This window comes from Elaeis guineensis, chromosome 6 (genome assembly GCF_000442705.2).
Source record: "Elaeis guineensis isolate ETL-2024a chromosome 6, EG11, whole genome shotgun sequence".
Classification (NCBI taxonomy): domain Eukaryota; kingdom Viridiplantae; phylum Streptophyta; class Magnoliopsida; order Arecales; family Arecaceae; genus Elaeis; species Elaeis guineensis.
In genome coordinates this window covers 44,575,679-44,598,235 of record NC_025998.2, presented here as the reverse complement: position 1 = coordinate 44,598,235, position 22,557 = coordinate 44,575,679, and positions in this window count along the sequence as shown.

Sequence of the window (22,557 nt, the reverse complement as noted above, 5' to 3'; positions counted from 1 at the left end):
AATTAATTAGTAAGTAGATTACTAATTGACTCAATTTGATTGAGTAAAGAGCTTTGAAATAAGTCTAATTGAATTAGATTCAGTTCGACTCAAATTGGGATTGATATGATCAAACCCGATTATAAAAAAAATTTAATCCTGATTCGATCAGGGTTTGGACTCAGCTAATTCTGAATTGAGTTAGAAATTTCATGAGATATTTAGATTTCTAATTAGATTAGGTTCATTTCTATTGGTAGTTTCAATCCAAATTTGATTTGGATTAGAATTGAATTAGAAATGAAGAGTCCAAGTCAGACTAGGACTCTGTCCTTATCTTTTGTGCCACATCTGGATCCATGCCAAGTTCTCCATATCTAATTGGATTTGGGTTATAATTTTTACCATCATGAGAGATGATCCAATAAGGGTGGTCAGCTATAGCTGATGAGTCATAATATTATCTCTTGCCTAATTCGAATGTGATCCAAATTAGAGATAAGATGCATACTAGGAAAAGAATTTTTCATATATGATATATTATTGGAGTCATATTATTTTTTCTTATTTTTCTTGAGGAATCCTTTGACATGTGAGATTTGAAATTTCTTTTCTATATTTGAATGATTTTTTTAGAATTTTTGGGGATGTCCAAAAGAGGTTTTGGTGTTGATTCATGGCATCTATTTTTGGAAAGTCCTAATTCCTAGTCTATAAAAAGGGGACCCCTCTTTTGTATGTCCCATGATCAATTCTTTTGTAGATTTTTTTTTTAGAGCTTCTTCTCCTCTTCATCTCTTCCTCCTCCAAATCCTCTATCAATTTGGAGTATCCAAGGTGCTTGTATAAGAAGGAAGAGGTCAGTTTTCAAAGTTATTCACAGACTAGCATCTCCGAGCCCCTGATCTATGCCAGTCTTCGCATGAATTCTTTTATAGAGGCCAGATGACTTCGTGTGGCTATGAGCGACCTGAGAAATATCCTCTCCAACCATTAGATTAGAGAAGATCAAGATCAAAATTTGTTTGGTAATGATCTCTAATTTATTTTGATTCTTATGGTAGATCTAATAGTTAGATCTATAATTTCAGCATCGATGAGATCGATGTAATTTTTATTTTCAAATCTAAAGTATATATTTTTCATATCAAAGATCTTGATATGGTAGTCTAAGATTCAATATTATATATATGATTAGAATTAAATTATTTAATCTATTGTTTCCACTACACAAAATTTTTAATTGCATGTACTGCATTACTGCAAATTTCTTTCAACCTCAGCTCTTTAGCAAGTGCTATGGCTCCATTGTTGTCGCAGTAAAGTGGTATGGCATCTGATGTCACAAGCTCGAGTTCTGTGATAAATTTTTTGAACTAGAAGCCTTCCTTTGTAGCATCTGAAGCAGCGACATATTCAGCCTCTATGGTCGAATCTGCTATGATGGGTTGCTTGAAACTCTTCCAACTGACTGCGCCACCATTGCATACGAACACAAATCCTAATATAGACTTTCTATCATCAAGATCAAACATGAAGTCTGAATCAGTATACCCCTCGACTTACAACTCAGAATCTCCTCCAAAGGTCAAGAATAGGTCCTTAGTTCTTCTCAAGTACTTAAGGATGTTCTTCACAGTCATCCAGTGCTCCTTGCCTGGATTCGACTGATACCTACTCGTGACACTCACAGCAAAGGTAATATCAGGTCGAGTATATAGTAAGACATATATGAGGCTTCCTATGGCTGAGGCATAAGAAATCCTACTTATGTGCTGAACTTTCTCAGATGTGGTCGGACATATTATCTTGGAAAGATGAATATCATGCCTAAGAGGTAAAAATCTTCTTTTAGAGTTTTTCATACTAAACCTCTTCAGCATTTTCTCAATGTACAGCTTTTGTGACAGGCCTAGCATCCTTTTAGATCTATCTCTATAGACCTTTATTCCAAGAATATAGGATGCTTCCCCTAGGTCTTTCATGGAGAATTCCTTGGACAACCATCTTTTGACCATGGTCAATATGGGAATATTATTCCCAATGAGGAGAATATCATCTACGTACAATACGAAGAATGTTATTGCACTTCCACTGACTATTTTATATACACAAAATTTTTTTTTATTCTTAATAAAATCAAATGATTTGATAGCATCATCAAAATAATGATTCCAACTCTGAGAAGCTTGTTTTAATCCGCATATGGATCTTTGCAGCTTGCAGACTCTGTGATCACCATCACCAAATGTGAAACCCAAAGACTACTCCATATAGATATTTTCTTCAAGATATCCATTCAGAAAAGTAATTTTCACATCCATCTGTCAGATTTTATAATCATAATAAGCTGCATTAGCAAGCAGAGTATGAATAAATTTCAGTATGGCTACGGACAAAAAGGTTTCTTGATAGTCAATACCCTCACGCTGGCTATAGCCTTTTACTACAAACCTAATTTTATAGGTCTCTACCTTACCATCGGCACCTATTTTTCTTTTGTAGATCCATTTACACCAAATGGTACTATACCCTCGAGCAGATCCACTAAGATCCATACTTGGTTCGATTACATCGAGTCAATTTCTGACTTCATTGCATCTAACCATTTTTCAAAATCGATGTCAGATATTATCTCATCAAAGGTATTGGGATCATCATGATGACCCTTATCTCTCATTAGAAATATTTTTTTTACTTCTTTCGTAAGCATACCCATGTATCTTTCAAGAGGTCGGAAGATCCTACTAAATCTACGAGGTAGTAGAGAAACATCAACTACTGGCTCTTGAATAATGGGTTCCTGAGGATCTATAGCTCTTTGCTCTTCAGAGACCTTCTCTTCGGCTCAACTAACTTTCCACTGCCACCATCCTAGATAAACTATTTTTCTAGAAATATGGCATTCTGACTCACAATCACACTATGATCTTGTGGAAAGTAAAAGTAGTATCTCATTGATTCTTTTGGATACCTTATAAAACAAGCTATTATAGAACTATCCTCCAATTTATCAATAATTTGTCTCTTGACATAGGTCGGACATCTCCAAATCTTAAAATAACTTAGATTCGACTTCTTACCGTACCATATCTCATAAGGTGTGATAGAAATAAATTTTGATAGAACTCTATTCAACAGGTGAATGGCAATTAATAAGGCATGCCTCCAAAGATATAAAAGTAGATCAGTGAAGCTTATCATGGACCTAACCATATCTAATAGGATCCTGTTGGGTATAAAATACCCCCAAGTTGAAGTTCATGATGGGAGTGACCCTCCAGAGATCCAACTGACTTTCGACCTCCGCCACACTCTCAAGTTTTACCGACGGACGGGACCCCGCCAGTGTCGATCGAATTCTTCGCTTCACCTACAAACTCCATCCAGACTCCTACAGGAGCCGGACCTCGCCCACGACTTCACCTGCAGGCTCCGCCCGGGCTCCTACGGGAGCCGGACTCCGCCCACGACTCCAGCTGCAGGTAAAGTTTGTCCGGACTCCTACGGGAGCCGGACCTCGCCCACGACTTCACCTGCAGGCTCTGCCCAGGCTCCTATAGGAGCCGGACTCTGCCCACGACTCCAGCTGCAGATAAATTTTGTTCGGACTCCTACGGGAGCCAGACCTCACCCATGACTTCACCTGCAGGCTCCGCTCGGGTTCCTACGAGAGCCGGACTCCGCCCACGACTCCAGCTGCAGGTAAACTTCGTCCGGACTCCTACGGGAGCCGGACTTCATCCCTGACTCTAATTGCAGGTAAACTTCGTCCGGACTCCTACGGGAGCCGGACTTCGTCCCCAACTCCGAATGCAGAAAGGCTCCGTCTGGACTCTTACGGAAGCCGAACTCCGCCCACGACTCCAGTTGCAGGTAAACTTTGCCCGGACTCCTACGGGAGCCAGACCTCACCCACGACTTCACCTGCAGGCTCCGCCCGGGCTCCTACGGGAGCCAGACTCTGCCCACGACTCTAGCTGCAGGTAAACTTTGTCCGGACTCCTACGGGAGCCAGACCTCGCCCATGACTTCACCTGCAGGCTCCGCCCGGGTTCCTACGAGAGCCGGACTCCGCCCACGACTCCAGCTGCAGGTAAACTTCATCCAGACTCCTACGAGAGCCGGACTTCATCCCTGACTCTAATTGCAGGTAAACTTCATCCGGACTCCTACGGGAGCCAGACTTCGTCCCCAACTCCGAATGCAGAAAGGCTCTATCCGGACTCCTACGGGAGCCGGACCCCGCCCACGACTCGAGCTGCAGGTGGGCTTCGCCCGAGCTTCTATGGGAGCCGAATCTCGTCCCCAACTCCGAATGCAGAAAGGCTCCGTCCGGACTCCGCCCACGACATGAGCTGCAGGTAGACTTCATCCGGGCTCTTACGGGAGCCGAATTTCATCCCTGACTTCAACGAAAAGAAGACTCCATTCGGGATCCTGCGAGAGTCGTGCTCCAAGCTCCTCTCAGATGGGTAGCCAGTCACGTCTCCCTGTCAAACACCCCAGTTGAACTCCGACCGATAGGCCCGGACCCCCTGGCAGGCCACGGCAACAGCCACGACTCTGCTCCACCTCCTGCGATGGATTCCACATGGCCCCGTCACTCCCTGACAGGCCGTAATAATGGCCATGGTTCTGCTCCACCCCCTGCGACGGACCCTACGCAGCTCCATTACTTCCTGGCAGGCCGTACTAACGGCCACGATTCTGCTCCACTCCCTGCGGCGGATCCTGTGCGGTTCCACCACTCCCTGGCGAGTCGCGACAACGGACGCCGCTCCACTCCCCGCAACTGATTCCACGTGGCGAGCCACGATGACAGCCATGACTCCACCCCATTACTCTTCATGATAAATTCTTCCTGACCATGGGCAGCCCACTACCAGACGGTTATAGATGTCGCTATCAGCTTGCTGCCCCCTCCGCCTATAAAAAGGAGACCCCAGATACGTTATTTTATAAGCTCCAATTTTACCTAGAAACTCTGTTAAAATTTCCGTTCGAGCACTCCATTCTTGTTGAGGCAGAGAACTGACTTGAGCATCGGAGGGTCTTGCTGGAGCAACCCCACCTCCGGTTTAGACTTCTTTTGCAAGTCCCGACGGCGACCGTGACTCCAGCTTCTCCGGTGCAGGCATATTTTTGCACCAACAGGATTGGCGCTAGAGGAAGGGCGGCTGAGCCTCCGCAGTACCCTTGTTCTTAAAGGAGCACTCAACGGAACCGCCTCTGGTCATCTTCTCTGACATCCGCTCCTCCTTCCCCCCCACTGGATCCTCACCCGATGACTTCTCGTGAAGCATCCGCACGGCAACCCACGACCTCCACAGCCAGATCTCCAGCTCCAGTCTCGTCTCTGGTTTCTCGGGCCCCACATCCTCCGACTATGGTCGCCGGCACGGAGTGGTCGGACAATCGACCTCCGACGGGTTTCGCCAACACCATCTCGGGAGGATCCCGGCAGGAAGCAACCAACATACTGGCTGTACCCCCGAAATGACAAAAGATTGAGGAGCCCATAACCTTTACTGAAGAAGACACTCAGGGGGTTCAATTCTCCTATAACGACGCAGTTGTAGTTTCCTTGAATATAGCAAATTACGACGTCCGCCGCATTCTTGTCGACAATGGAAGCTCGACCGACATTTTGTTCTACGATGCCTTTTCAAGAATGTCCATTCTTGACGGGCATTTGAGGCCGATTAGATCCCCTCTGGTAGGGTTTACCGACGATGCTATTCCGATGAAAGGAATAATACCTTTGACTGTGGCCGCTGGTCGATATCCGAGGCAATCCAGGGCTCTGGTGAATTTCCTGGTGGTGAAGGCACCGTCAGCCTACAATGCAATCCTCGACCGCCCTGGCCTCAATGCTCTCCGAGCCATTGTGTCAACCTACCATTTGAAGTTGAAATTTCCCACCAACCAGGGGATCGGAGAAGTCCGAGGGGACCAAGCCCTGGCTAGACATTGCTACAATATAGCTTTGCGAAGAAGCGACCAATCTGACCCCTGTCCGATCGACGAACTAGATGCCCGTGATGACCTCACCGAAGAGAGAGGCGTTCCAATTGAAGATCTGGTACCGATCTCTTTGAACGATGGGAACACAAAGCATGTAGCGATGATCGGCTCCAACCTGGGGGAAGAGGTGCGGATGCGTGTCATCGATTTTCTATGAAAGAATGCGGATATTTTTACTTGGGTTCCAGCAGACATGCCTGGGATTGACACGAAAGTCATGGAGCACCGCCTGGCCGTCGATCCAAAGCATCAACCAACAAAAGAAAAAATTTGAGGTCATGCACCAGAGAGGCAGAAGGCGATAGCCGAGGAAGTGGACAAGCTCCTTAAAGCCAGATTCATTAGGGAAGTCAATTATCCTGATTGGATTTCCAATATTGTCTTAGTCAAAAAAGCAAACGGCAAGTGGAGGATGTGCATAGACTTCAAAAAGCTGAATAAGGCCTGCCCAAAGGATAGCTACCCCCTTCCCAGAATCGATCAACTGGTGGATGCGACCTCGGGCCATGAGCTCCTCACCTTCATGGATGCATTCTCCGGCTATAATTAAATCCGGATGGCACCGGAAGATGAAGAAAAGACCGCTTTCATTACTAACCGTGGCCTTTACTGTTACAGGGTCATGTCTTTCGGCCTCAAAAATGCAGGCGCAACCTACCAGTAGTTGGTGAACAAAATCTTCAAGGAGCAAATCGGCCGCAATATGGAGGTCTACGTGGACGACATGCTCATAAAAAGCAAATCTTTCATGGACCACGTCGTCGACCTCGAGGAGACCTTCGACGCTCTCCGAAAATATAAAATGAAGCTGAACCCAACTAAATGCGCTTTCGGAGTAACCTCGAGAAAGTTCCTGGGCTTCATGGTATCGGGGCGTGGGATTGAGGCCAATCCAGAAAAAATTTACGCCATTCAGGAGATGGCTGCCCCAAAGTCGATATAAGAGGTTCAGCGGCTTACAGGGAGGGTAGCGGCCCTGAATCGCTTTGTCGCAAGGTCGGCCGAACGGTGCTTACCCTTCTTTCAAACCCTCAAGCAGCCGAAGAACTTCTGTTGGACCTCTGAGTGCCAGCAGGCGTTCGAAGAACTAAGGAGCTACCTCGGCTCACCCCCACTATTGGCAAAGTCAGAGCCTGGGGAGGAACTATTTTTATACTTGGCGGTCTCTCCCATGGCTCTCGCGGCTGTCCTTGTCAAAGAAGAAGCGAAAGTCCAACGGTCGATCTACTACGTCAGTCACGCGTTGAGAGACGCTGAGACCAGGTATACCAAATTAGAAAAACTGACTTACGCCTTGTTGATTGCAGTCCGGAGGCTCCGACCCTACTTTCAAGGGTACACCGTAATGCTGCTCACCGACCAACCGATCAAGGCAATTTTGCACCAGGCGGATACCTCCAGGAGGATGGCAAAATGGGCGATCGAGCTCACAGAATTCAACATCAACTATCGACCCAGGCCAGCAGTGAAAGCCCAAATATTGGCAGATTTCATAGTGGAGTGTACCATTCCAGAGGAGGCCGAACTTGAACAAAGCAAAATTGACAGCCTGAAGCCTCGACCGAACTCCCCCAAAGAAGAAGCAGATCCCTCTGATCGCTTTTGGGCCCTCTATGTAGACGGGTCTTCCAACATGTCAGGCAGAGGTGCGGGCTTGATCTTGATCAGTCCGGAGGGAATCATCGCGGAGTATGCTCTGCGTTTTGAGTTCCCCGCAACGAACAACAGAGCGGAATATGAAGCTCTGATCGTGGGATTGAGGATCGCCAAAGACCTGAGAGTAGATCGGCTCTGGGTCCACAGCGACTCTCAACTAGTAGTGGGACAAGTCAATGGAAATTACGAAGCGCGGGAGGACAGCATGGCTAAATACCTTGAAAAGGTAAAGGAGCTCATCCCCACCTTCAGCAGCTTTAGCATCAGATAGATTCTGAGGTTGGAAAATATCAGGGCTGACCTTCTCTCCAAGCTGGCAACATTGGCTCCGACCGAATTGCCCAAAGGTGTTCTTTTTAAAATTCTAAGGTGCCCGAGTACAGAAGAATCGCGGCCCGTGATGGAAATTGACCACGAGCCCAGCTGGGTCGACCCACTGATAACCTATCTCAGAGATGGGGTTCTCCCCCAGGATGCAAAAGAGGCTCGAAAACTCAGAAATTAAACCTCCCGATACATCCTTTATGAGGGCAAGTTGTACAAGAGATCATACTCTTTTCCCCTTTTGAAATGTCTCCGACCTTCAGAAGCTAACTATGCCTTGTGGGAGGTGCATGAAGGAATTTGCAGAAACCATTTGGGGGCTAGATCTTTATCCCATAAGTTGCTTCGCCAAGGATATTACTGGCCGACAATGCATCATGATTCGATTGAATATGTCAGAAAGTGTGATCGATGCCAGAGATATGCCAATATCCAGAGACAGCCCGCCACCGAGCTTACTCCCTTGAGTGCCCCATGGCCTTTTGCGCAATGGGGGATGGACACCTTGGCCCCTTTCCCATGGCGTCGGGGCAGAGGAAGTTCCTCCTTGTAGCGATCGACTACTTCACCAAATAGATTGAAGCCGAACCACTAGCAAAAATCATGGAAGCAAATATGCAAGATTTTGTCTGGAAGTCGATCGTATGCAGGTTCGGTCTGTCTAGGACCCTAATCACTGATAATGGGCGGTAATTCGCGGGAACAAGATTTATCGAATTCTATGAAGATCTAAACATCTCTCACAACTTCACATCAGTAGCCCATCCTCAGGCGAATGGCGAAGCTGAGGTGACTAACAGAACCCTTCTGTAGGAGATTAAGATAAGGCTCGAAAAGGCGAAGGAAACTTGGGTGGACGAACTTTATCATGTGTTGTGGGCGTATCGAACCACCCAAAGATTGCCCACAAGGGAGACCCCCTTTGCTTTGGCCTTCAGAACGGAGGCCGTCATCCCAGTTGAGCTTAAACTCCCGTCGGCACGAATCGTGGCATTCGACGAACATCAAAATTCGCAAGGTCTTAAAGCCAACCTCGACCTGCTGGAAGAAAGGCGGGAGGTAGCTCAGGTTTGAATGGCAGCCTACAGACAGAAAGTCACTCGCTATTACAACTCCCGGGTCAAGAACAAAGTCTTTAGAGCAGGAGATCTAGTGCTTCGACGAGCCGCTGTCTCGCAACCTCAGGATCGAGGGAAACTCATCCCAAACTAGGAAGGCCCATATGAGGTCAAAGAAGTAGTCCGGCCCGAAACTTATTATCTTAAGGAGCTCGGAGGAGCCGACCTCCCGCGACCATGGAGCTCGAAAAACTTACAGATGTACTACCAATAACTTTATCTTAATTAAAAATTATATATCTACATGTCTCCCCCCTTTTGGCACTATCTTACATCGACAGGACAGCCCAAACAAACTGTATCAGAAGCAAGAGAGGAACCTCGGCAAAGTCGAAGGCCCGATTCTCTTTAGACTGGATGGGGGGAGAGGCCCTGCAACACCCATATGCGCCCCCACAGCCCTATTAGGGACAAGAGGAGAACCTTGCCCTAACTTGAGCAAAGTCGAAGGCCCGATTCTCTTTAGACCGGATGGGGGGAGAGGCCTTGCAACACCCATATGCACCCCCACAGCCCTGTTAGGGACAGAAGGAGAATCTTGCCCTAACTTGAGCAAAGTCGAAAGCCTAGTTCTCTAGACCGGATGGGGGGAGAGGCCCTGCAATGCCCATATGCTCCCCCACAGCCCTGTTAGGGACAGGAGGAGAACCTCGTCCTAACTTGAGCAAAATCGAAGGCCCGATTCTCTTTAGACTGGATGGAGGGAGAGGTCCTGCAACGCCCATATGCACCCCCACAGCCCTGTTAGGGACAGGAGGAGAACCTCGCCCTAACTTGAGCAAAGTCGAAGGCCCGGTTCTCTAGACCGGAGGGGGGAGAAGTCCAGCAACACCCGTATGCGCCCCCACAGCCCTGTTAGGGACAGGAGGAGAACCTCACCCTAACTCGAGCAAAATCGAAGACCCGATTCTCTTTAGATCGGAAGGGGGGAAGGACCCAGCAATGCCCATATGTACGCCCATGGCCGTGTTAGTGACAAGAGGAGGACCTCGTCCTAACCCGGGGTGGAACCTGTTACGACAGAAATAGGGAAAGGACCTCATCCTGGCATCAATTAAAGTTTGGTCGTTCGAGACCAGGAGAGAAAAAGGGGGACCTTCCCCAGCGGCCCCTTCGCGACAAGACTCCGTCCGGACTCCTACGGGAGCTGGACTCCACCCACAACTTCAGCTGCAGGTAAACTCCATCCGGACTCCTACGGGAGCTGGACCTCACCCATGACTTCACCTGCAGGCTCCACCCGAGCTCCTATGGGAGCCGGACTCCGCCCATGACTCCAGCTGCAGGTAAACTTTGTCCGGACTCCTACGGGAGCCGGACCTCGCCCATGACTTCACCTGCAGGCTCCACCCAGGTTCCTACGGGAGTCGGACTCCGCCCACGACTCCAGCTGTAGGTAAACTTCGTCCGGACTCCTACGGGAGCCAGACTTCATCCCTGACTCTAATTACAGGTAAACTTTGCCCGGGCTCTTACGGGAGTCGGACTTCGTCCCCAACTTCGAATGCAGAAAGGCTCCGTCCGGACTCCTATGGAAGCCGGACTCCACCTACGACTCCAGCTGCAGGTAAACTTCGTCCGGACTCCTACGGGAGTTAGACTTCGTCCCTGACTCTAATTGCAGGCAGGCTCCACCCGGACTCCTACGGGAGCCGGACCTCGCCCATGACTTCACCTGCAAACTCCGTCCGGACTCCCACGGGAGCCGGACTCTGCCCTGACTTCGCTTACGGGAGCCAAACTCCCGTAGCTCCACCAAGAGCGGAGGAAAAATTCCAAACAAAAAAGAAAAAGGGAAGAGGGGCTAAAAAGGAAGACGATGGACCACGTCAGTGATGAATGGAAAACAAACAGCGTCGAAGACATAGAGAACCCCATCTCAGCAAGGATTGGGGTTCTTATCAAGGACCCCAGCTCTCAAGGAAGCCCTCAGTGTGAGCCCGAGATGAGACTTCCTCGGGGAGATGAAAGATCAGACCTCCGAGCCCGAGCCCTGATGGGGGGCACCAAACCCGAGTGGCCCCGGACAAATCTGCTGCCATGGATGAAAAGGACGGGTCGATACGATGGCAATCGATACCTTCGAACGATGCAAAGGTTGAAAAGAAGCTCGGCAAGCGATAATTCAACATGTGAGTATAAGAGGTAGCAGAAATTTCTCTTCTCATATTATTCATCCAATAAACATTACAGAGCCATTAGTTGAAGGAGAAGGACAACTGAAAGGCGAGCCGACGTGACCACTACCGGCAACCTATGGACGACGTCGCAAAAAAAAAAAAAAGAGAGAAGAGAAGAGAGAAGTAAAGAGAAGGGAATACAACCACAGCAAGGATAAAGAAAGGAAGTTCGGCAGGCCCCAACTCGGTGCAAAGTGCAAACGAAGTAACAAAATCTCCTTCTCATTTCTCGATGTACGTTACAAGTCCCAGAGGGCTGGAAAAAGAAAATATTATTACAAGACTCGAAAGGGATGCACCGGAGGCTACTTCGAGCTGTAGACTTCTCTTCCCGGTTCTATCCTTCCCAGTAGCATTTTCCAGCACGTGTGATAAAGCCTCTCGGCTCTCGCCCCCCACCTCATTCTGCTCCACCTCCGAAATCCTAACCCTAGGGGGAAAAGGATGGGATAGATTTTAGAGGGCAGCAAGGGCAACAGCAGCGGCGACGATGACCTGTTTCAAGAAGAACTGGAATCACCCCGGGGGCAGTGGTGGCACCGAAAGCATACACCACCGCCATGTGCTCCATGACAACCACCATCCTGGGTGTTCCGGTAAGGTCGGCATGCGCTACTTCCACCATCTCCGCAACAAGTTCTGCTGCCCCACCGTCGGCACCGACCGCTTCTGGTCCCTCAGCCCCGACGGTATCAAGGATCCCGCCATGGCTTGTGACGAAGACTCTGCCCCCTTGACCGGTGTCGCCCCGTTCGGCTACTTCGAAGTTCTCAGGCAGACCGTCCTCACCAGTTGCCCCCGTTATTAAACCCCTGTTGTTGAAGGAATTCTCTCTCGAGCCCCCTTTAAGGCGGCGGGAACCCTCAACGGCAGTTCGACGATCGGAGAATTCGCAGACTGCTGTTCTCCTCCTTTTACTCTTCTTAGCCCATGGCGTCATCTGGAGATTGACCTCCGGAGCGGAGGCCCGTGCAGGGGAACCCCGTGAAGAGACTCGGGGGATTGGAAGCAGCAGAGAACTGACGGAGATGGCAAAGGCTAGCGCGAGGGATGCTCGGAGCCGGAAGGGGCACCGATGGAGTGGTTGAGTGGCTAAGCCCTCAGGCGAAGGAAAGTTGTCGTCCCTCAAGCAAAGTGAAGCCTCTGGAGAAGAGGTGGGGGCTTAAATAGGCATCGAAGCCTGGCGCAATTATGATGGCAGGTGTACCTAGGCCAACCAGTGCTCACCGCATGTTCCACTCACCGCGACCTAGGGTTGACCGTTCGCAGACTTTCATGGCGTGACGCTTGGGATCATGCCCTGGTGGGAGTTTCGAAAAGGCTCTTCAGGTCGCCCTAATCGAAAAAAGTCTCCAGCACGCGTGCATTAAATACCAAAATATCTGAGAACGATCGTGCGTGGACATTGAGGGAGGAACTTTGGCTGTGACAATCTTTATGTACTTCTTTCATTCGAGATTCGAACTCGAAAGTAAGGGGACTGGTGTTGGATATAAAATACCCCCCAGCCAAAGTTCATGATGGGAGTGACCCTCTGGGGATCCAACTGACTTTCGACCTCTACCACACTCCTAAGTTTTGCCGACGGATGGGACCCCACCAGCATCGATCGAATTCTTCGCTTCACCTGCAAGCTCCGTCCGGACTCCTACGGGAGCCGGACCTCGCCCATGACTTCACCTGCAGGCTCCGCCCGGGCTCCTACGGGAGCCAGACTCCGCCCACGACTCCAGCTGCAGGTAAACTTTGTCCGGACTCCTACGGGAGCCGGACCTCACCCACGACTTCACCTGCAGGCTCTGTCCGGGCTCCTACGGGAGCCAGACTCCGCCCACGACTCCAGCTGCAGGTAAACTTTGTCCGGACTCCTACGAGAGCCAGACCTCGCCCATGACTTCACCTGCAGGCTCCGCCCGGGTTCCTACGGGAGCCGGACTCCACCCATGACTCCAGCTATAGGTAAACTTCGTTCGGACTCCTACGGGAGCCGGACTTCATCCCTGACTCTAATTACAGGTAAACTTCATCCAGACTCCTACGGGAGCCGGACTTCGTCCCCAACTCCGAATGCAGAAAGGCTCCATCCGGACTCCTACGGGAGCCGGACTCCGCCCACGACTCCAGTTGCAGGTAAACTTTGTCCGGACTCCTACGGGAGCTGGACCTCGCCCACGACTTCACCTGCAAGCTCCGTCCGGGCTCCTACGGGAGCCGGACTCCACCCACGACTCCAGCTGCAGGTAAACTTTGTTCGGACTCCTACGGGAGCTGGACCTCGCCCATGACTTCACCTGCAGGCTCCGCCCGGGTTCCTATGGGTGCCGGACTCCGCCCACGACTCCAGCTGCAGGTAAACTTCATCCGAACTCCTACGGGAGCCGGACTTCATCCCTGACTCTAATTGTAGGTAAACTTCATCCAGACTCCTATGGGAGCCGGACTTCGTCCCCAACTCCAAATGCAGAAAGGCTCCGTCTGGACTCCTACGGGAGTCGGACCCCACCCACGACTCGAGCTGTAGGTGGGCTTCGCTCGAGCTCCTACGGGAGCCGAATCTCGTCCCCAACTTCGAATGCAAAAAGGCTCCATCCGGACTCCTACGGGAGCCGGACTCCGCCCACGACATGAGCTGCAGGTAGACTTCGCCCGGGCTCTTACGGGAGCCGAATTTCATCCCCGACTTCAATGGAAAGAAGACTCCATCCGGGCTCCTATGAGAGCCGTGCTCCAAGCTCCTCTCAGACGGGTAGCCAGTCACGTCTGTTGGAAAATATGTCCCAAAAGTCAATCGTCAAGCTATTGACGGTTGAGCAACCAAGTATTGTAATTGATTTGTTAATAAATAAAATATATTTGGCATCTTCATCATAAGCTTTCATCTTCTAATGAACTCCGTTGTTATGATGAAGTCCTTAGGACTATTTAAGTTCAATAAAGAGAGGATTTATCGATTAGTCCTTAAAACTGTTCACGACCAAATGATAAGCTGTTAATAAGGACGACAGCTTCTATCGAGCATAGGTCGCTGTAGGCCATATGGATTGGTTGTCCTCTTAACCAAGGAGTGTGGAGACACTGGTATGGCATACAGGTGAGATGTAAGGGTACATCATCATTGAACATGACCAACTCCAGAGTATTCTGCTGTCGAGAATATCTCTGATGGGATATAGGTATAAGTGTCCCTTAGACTTGAGATCGCCTCAGTGACTTGCAAGCAACTCACTGTGCTTTGGTACTGGACTAACTGAATTTCTAATTCAGGGACGGAAGGCTTTTGGGCACAGTCAAGTACTTGCAAAGTCAGAGTGTGATCGAGATGGGATTGACCACTCCAAGAGTTGGAGAAGAATGAGTCGCTGTATTTCAATTTAGCAAAACCTTGGCCAGGGTAATCCATTAGATGGATTTGATATTTTGAAATACAATGTGGACAACCTGATCAGAGTTGACAGTAGAACTCTGGGGTGTCTTATGATTATTTTGGTCAAGGGGATGAATTATATGAAAACTATATCCGCATGGGTTCTAAGGATGTTGTTCTACACATTCGACCTATCCGGTCGTCGGGTATCATTGCTAGACGGTCACTTCGATTGGTACAGGAATTTATTCCTGTGCTACCGGCTTAGGTTCGGACCTATGATGTCACACACATTAGAGTTCATGATCCGATCGGATGGTTGATCAATGATTAAGAATCGTTGTAGGGTTAAATGATCAATACGATTGACATTTAACCTAGTGCAAGTATTGCAGGAGGATCGATTAGCAATTCGATTGCTAATTGGCTTAATTTGATTAAGCCAATGGACTGAGATTAAGTCTAATTAAATATAATTTAATTATATTTGGTTTGGGCTTGATTGGATCAAGTCCAATTGGTTTATTGGATAAGCCAAGTGCAAGGAAAAACTAGTCCTGGTTCAACTAGGACTTGGGTCAATCTAATTTCTAATTTGATTAGAAGATTAAATCAGATTTAAATCTAATTTAATCTGATTAAATTATATTCTTAATTAGGTTAAGACTTATTTTAATTAGGTTGATCTAATTTTGGTTTGATTTGGTTTGGAAAATCAAATTAAAACAAGTCATAAGATAGAATCCTAGTAAGACTAGGATTCCACCTTGCGCCACATAAGCCTTCCCCACGCCCTCTCTCTTATCAACGTCAATCTCCACTTATTTTGTTTGACAAAAACCCTCTCCCAGGTCTCTCCCACGTTCACAAAAGGTTTTCTCTCTTCTTTCTTACATGAAAGGTGGTTTGGATCAAATCAAAAAGGAATAAGTTTGGATTTCGAATTCTATGAGATAGAGTTTTAGAAATCCAAAACTCTTTCAATTTTACACCAAATTTATCCAAATTCTTTTTGAAATTTTCATGGATTTCAGGGTACACATTGTGCACCCTTTTCTAGTAATCCATGCATAAAAATATGGAGAAGGTGCTCAAGAGTTGGGCGTCCCTTAACTTGCCATGTTTGGATAAGCCTTGACTAGGTATTTGACCTAGACAAAGACTCTATCATATCTCTCTGTATAAAATGAGTTTCTTCATGAAAGTTTTGAAGAAGATAGATATTTGAAATACCTTTGTATCATCCAAAAATCAAAGAGAAAGACCTTTGGGTCATGGAGATATAATAGACACAAGTTAGGGTGTCTAGAGAGAGAAACGAGAAGAAGAAGAGGGTCTTCTTCTAGGGTTATTTGTTTTCATATCTTTCCTCCCTCCATCTTGAGTTTTCTGAGAGCATCTCAGATCTGAAACTCCTCCTTCTACTTTTCATCTTTGGAAGAGTCCAAATAAAGAAGAAAGAGGTACTTGATCAACCATCAAAGAAGGATCAGTGCAGTACTAGCATACTGTGTTGATTTCTTGAAGCAGGACGTCTGATCGAGATTCGTGGGCTCGTGTGGATGACTCCTAGAGGCCGGATATGTGTGCGGCTTGCAACATCATCTTCAAGCCCAGATCAGCAAGGTTAGAGCGTCTAACTTGCAAGGTAATAGATCTGATCTATTGTTTAATACATACATTGGATGTGGTATAGAAACATGTTGATATGATCAACATGTAGTTCATGCTATATTTATATATTTTAATTTCTGATTTAATGCTATGTAATAATCATGTAATAAGATTTTAGATCTAGAGATTTTCTAATTTTAAAAAATAAATTTTGATTTATTTTAGTCTTCCACTGTATGATCTTGAAAAAGTTTCAAGATCTAACCCTGAAACCCTAGATCTGGTTCCTACAATTGGTATCAGAGCCCAGATTCTTTATTACATGATTATTTATACATACTTAGATTATTTTTTAGATTAAATCTAATTTATAATCTGATTATTAAATCTAAAATTAAAATTTTTGATCAATCACGAACTGCAAGGTTGTCCTGCTGTAAGGTTTACCCCTTACAGTGCAAAGGTTGTCCTAGTTTGTGTAGATCTATCTTTAATCATGAATTTGTTAGATATGATCTAGATTAAATTTATGATTTATTAGATTTAAAAAAATTTTAAATCTAAAATAAAATCTCTTTGTTAATTAATTTTGTGTAAAGAAATTATTTAAAGTTGAAATTATTTCAATTACATGAACCTGTTTAGATTAGATCTAAAGTAGTTTCATGTTTATCTTGATTATGAATCAAACATGCAATATGGTTGGTAGAATCATATTGTAAAATTATTTTATAAATATGAAAATTATTTTTTGAAAAGCCGAACCCAACCCTCAGCCCAAAACTTAATTAAGAATTAAGAAGTTGTTTGATTAGGTTCTAGGATTGTGAATTGAAGAACCTAAGACACAAACCATAACACATTGGGTTAATGGATTAGTGGGAATTAGGTCCATTAATTGGGTTAGACCTATGGTTAGATTAAAGATGGACTTAATTAGAGAATTGACTAAATCTAATCAATTGTTGTCTTAGATTAGGTCAAGGATTCTCTAGATCAATTACAATAGTTGTAGTTGGTCAAGTCCATGTCTTTAACGAGAACCAAATGGACTTGATTCTTGGCTAAGCAGTCTAGCACGAACTGTTAAGTTGATCTAATCGAAACTAATTAAACCAGTTGGTGTCTAAGGTAAACCAGACCGGTGGTTTTTAATTGGGAGCCCGCTTACCTGGCCATTTCTGATGGTGTCTAAGGCAAGCTTTGGCAGACCCTCCCACTGATCGAACTTACCTGACCTCTTGGTGAAATTATGTTTTGATCGGATCACTTGACTATTCGAGCTGACCCATGTCAGCTAGGTAAATCAGTGTGACTGATTTAGGTGCTCCTAGACCAGCCCTGGTCTCCCTTAAGCTGACTTGGTGAAGCCAGTGGGAGGATCATAATAAGTTGGTTCATCTGACCTCATCCTCTAAATTATTTAAATCCTCTAAAATTATTAGGTCCTTAAAATTATAAAGTTATGGAGATAACTGAGTCATAGCCTCCCATTAAGGTGTTTGATAATGAGTCCATTAACTCAATAATCATTGCAGACCCAAAGGCCTGGTGCTTGTTGACTAATGGAATTATCACTCATCATATGACGACTTGGAAGTGTCTCTCTAATGGTGGTTAGGTGAGCCAACCAAAGTTGGGCTTAATCATTCGTTGGTTAGATACACAAAGTATGATCATGTTAATGGTTGGACCTAACCGGATCCTTACAGTGGAGGACAAAGCCTACTGATTAGGTTTCTGGGGTAAAATTAAAATTACTAGAAATTATTTAGAGAAACAATTGGTTATGAACCTACCCTTAGATGTACATGAGTTGGCCAACCAAAGTTGGGCTTGTGTGCAGTCTAAGTGGATTCTAGTACCCGCTAAGGAATTAGGGTAATTCCTCGAATTGAAGGTAGAGGCTACCAATTCGAATAAAATAGTGGGAGAAATCTTTTGATTAAAGTCCAAATCTTTAAGTTTAATGAATCAATTACTAATTAGGTTATGGTTCTCCTTTGTGCAAATATCGCCACTTTCCTATCGCTCCGATCATTGTTGGACAATGATAAGTTGGTGGGACCCAACTTCGATAGTTGGTACCGAAAGTTGAAGATAGTCCTGGAGCATGAACGGATCCTATATGTGATAATGGATCCTGCACCAGAGGAGCCAGCTGCCAATGCACGTGGAACAGTCAGAGACACTTACCAGAAGTGGCTCAGTGATCGGACCACACTGTGCTGTATCATGCTGGCTGCCATGAGCGATGAGTTCAGTCACAAATTCGAGACGGCTCAGCCAAAGGACATGCTTCAAGTGTTGGAGGATGCCTTTGGCACACCCGATGATGTGGAGAGGCACAAGACTAGTTGTGCCATCTTCAACGCCAAAATGCAGGATGGTGCCTCTGTCACTAATCATGTATTGTACATGATCGAGCTGATGGAACGATTGAGCAAGCTCGGCTTTTTCTTGCATGAGCAGCTTGGGAAAGATGCAATACTGAACTCGCTGCCCAAGTCTTGTCTCCCATTCCTCACTCATTATAGAATGACAAAGCCTGAAGTAAACTACCATGGGTTATTGGGGTTGCTTCAGAACTTTGAGAAGGATCACCAACTCCTCAAGGAGTCGGTGAACTCAGTGGGAGGTTCATCTTCTGGTTCTCGACCCTTTGAGAAAGGAAAGAAGAACAAGAAGAAGAAAGTCAAGAAGGTGCAAGTTCAGGCTGGGACATCTGTGCAGAGCCAGACCAAAAAGATCAAGCCTGATAAGAGTCTATTCTACTGGCAAGCACCCTAGATTGGATAGTGTGTCAGATATCTACTTTTGGCACTGTAAGCTAGGTCATATAAACAAGAACATAATAAATAGGTTGACTCAAGAGGGAATCCTCGAAGTCCGTGATTGTGAATCACTTCTAACCTGTGAGTTCTGTCTTCTTGGTAAAATGACCAAGTCACCTTTTACTGGAAAAGGTGAGAGAGCTACTGAGCTCTTGGGCCTAGTACATACTGATGTTTGCAAGCCCATGAGCACCAGTGCTAGAGGTGGATATTTTTACTTCATAACTTTCATGGATGACCTATCCTGATATGGATATGTCTATCTGATGAAACATAAGTCAGATTCATTTGAAATGTTCAAATGATTTCGAAGTGAAGTAGAAAAACAAACTGGGAAGAGTATTAAAACTCTTCGATCTGATCGAGGAGAAGAATACCTTTCTAGTGAATTTCTCACATATCTAGGAGAGAATGGGATTCTCTCTCAATGGACTCCTCCAGGAACACCACAGCATAATGGTGTGTTTGAAAGGAGGAATCGGACTCTGTTAGACATGGTCCGATCCATGATGGGTTTTGCTAGCTTGCCGATATCCTTCTGGGGATATGCACTTGAATCGACCTGTTATCTGTTAAATAGACTTTCAAGTAAGTCTGTAATTAAGACTCCATATGAGATATAGACAGGACGTAAGCCAGCACTTTCACACCTTAGGGTCTGGGGGTGCCCGGCCTATGTCAAATGATTAGTCACAGACAAACTTGGACCTAGGTCTGACAAATGCTCATTCATAGGGTATCCCAAAGAGACAAAAGGATATTTTTTCTACCATGCTGATGAACAAAAGGTGTTCGTCAGCCTTAAGGCAATCTTTTTAGAAAAAGAGTTCCTTGGTGAAGGAATCATTGCCTCTAAGGTTGAACTTGATGAAGTTCAACAGGTAGAAGGACCGACACCAATAGCTGAACCTGAGTCAGATATGATTAGATCAGATTCGGAGCTCAATATACCTGCACCATTAAGGCGATCCGGTAGAGTACCGCGTCAGTCGGACAGATACTATGGTTTCTTGGTCCGAGACGGTGATCCCATCGAACTTGATGAGAATAATAAGGATCCGATCACCTATATGGATGTAATGCAGAGACCTGATTTCGAGAAATGGCTTGAAGCCATGAAATCTGAAATGGAGTCCATGAAGGTCAACGATGTATGGACATTGGTTGACCCACCTGAAGGGGTTAAACCCATTGGGTGTAAATGGGTCTTCAAAAGGAAGAGGGGCGCAGACGGAAAGGTGGAGACCTATAAAGCCCGTCTGGTCACCAAGGGGTATCGTCAACGTTATGGTATTGACTATGACGAGACGTTTTCCCCTGTGACAATGCTCAAATCCATTCGGATAATGCTTGCAATAGCTGCCCATCTGGATTATGAGATCTAGCAGATGGATGTAAAGACAGCTTTCCTGAATGGAGAGCTGACTGAAGAGGTGTATATGATACAACCTGAGGGGTTTACATCCACAGATGAGTCCAAGGTGTGCAAGCTTCAGAGATCCATTTATGGATTGAAGCAAGCTTCTCGGAGTTGGAACATGCATTTTGATAAGGTGATCAAAACGTATGGCTTCATTAAGAATGGAGAAGAGCCCTGCATCTATAAATGGGCAAATGGTCCAGTTGTGGTATTCCTTATCTTGTACATGGATGACATTCTCTTAATCGGGAATGACATCCCCGCACTACAGGGAATAAAAGTTTGGTTGTCATCACAGTTCTCCATGAAGGGCTTGGGTGAAGCATCCTACATCCTAGGGATGAAGATCTATAGGGATAGATCTAAAAGGATGCTTGGATTATCCCAGTCCATGTACATAGACACTGTGCTGAAGAGGTTCAGCATGGAGAATTTCAAGAAGGGCTATCTACCGATAGGCCATGGAATTTCTCTCTTTAAGAAGGATTGTCCGACAACTCCTGAAAAGAGAGAGCGTATGAGTAGAGTCCCATATGCTTCAGCCGTGGGATCTATCATGTACGCCATGACATGTACAAGACCAGATGTGGTATACTCACTAGGAGTAGTGAGTAGATACCAATCTGATCCTGGAGAAAATCACTGAAAAGTGGTTAAAGCCATCCTTAAGTATTTGAGAAATACTAAGGACCAATGGTTGGTTTATGGCAAGTCAGATCTGAAACTTATGGGGTTCACAGACTCCAGCTTCCAATCTGACCATGATGACAGCAGGAGCGTGTTGGGTTATATCTTTACTCTGAATGGTGGAGCCATCTGCTGGAAGAGTTCCAAGCAGCATATTGTGGCAGACTCTGTTTGTGAAGCAGAGTACATCGCAGCATCGGATGCCGCGAAGGAAGCTGTGTGGCTAAGGAAATTCATCACCGAGCTCGGAGTAGCACCCTCCCTCGATGGTCCAGTCCTGCTCTACTGCGACAGCACTGGTGCCATAGCTCAAGTGAAGGAACCCAAAGCACATCAACGGACGAAGCACATCTTGCACCGCTTCCACCTGGTCTGAGAGAACGTCGACCTTCAGAAGATCGACGGAAAGGAGAACCTAGCTGACCCCTTCACTAAAGCCCTGGTGATAAAGGAGTTCGACAACCACAAGTCGAAGATGGGTATTAGATACTGTGCCGAGTGGCTTTAGGACAAGTGGGAGTTGTTGGAAAATATGTCCCAAAAGTCAATCGTCAAGCTGTTGACGGTTGAGCAACCAAGTATTGTAATTGATTTGTTAATAAATAAAATATATTTGGCATCTTCATCATAAGCTTTCATCTTCTAATGAACTCCGTTGTTATGATGAAGTCCTTAGGACTATTTAAGTTCGATAAAGAGAGGATTTATCGATTAGTCCTTAAAACTGTTCACGACCAAATGATAAGCTGTTAATAAGGACGACAGCTTCTATCGAGCATAGGTCGCTGTAGGCCATATGGGTTGGTTGTCCTCTTAATCAAGGAGTGTGGAGACACTGGTATGGCATACAGGTGAGATGTAAGGGTACATCATCATTGAATGCGACCAACTCCAGAGTATTCTGCTGTCGAGAATGTCTCTGATGGGATATAGGTATAAGTGTCCCTTGGACTTGAGATCGCCTCAGTGACTTACAAGCAACTCACTGTGCTTTGGTACTGGACTAACTGAATTTTTAATTCAGGGACGGAAGGCTTCTGGGCACAGTCAAGTACTTGTGAAGTCAGAGTGTGATCGAGATGGGATTGACCACTCCAAGAGTGGGAGAAGAATGAGTCGCTGTATTTTCAATTTAGCAAAATCTTGGCCAGGATAATCCATCAGATGGATTTGATATTTTGAAATACAATATGGACAACCTGATCAGAGTTGACAGTTGAACTCTGGGGTGTCCTATGATCATTTTGGTCAAGGGGATGAATTATATGAAAACTATATCCGCATGGGTTCTAAGGATGTTGTTCTACACATTCGACCTATCCGGTCGTCGGGTATCATTGCTAGATGGTCACTT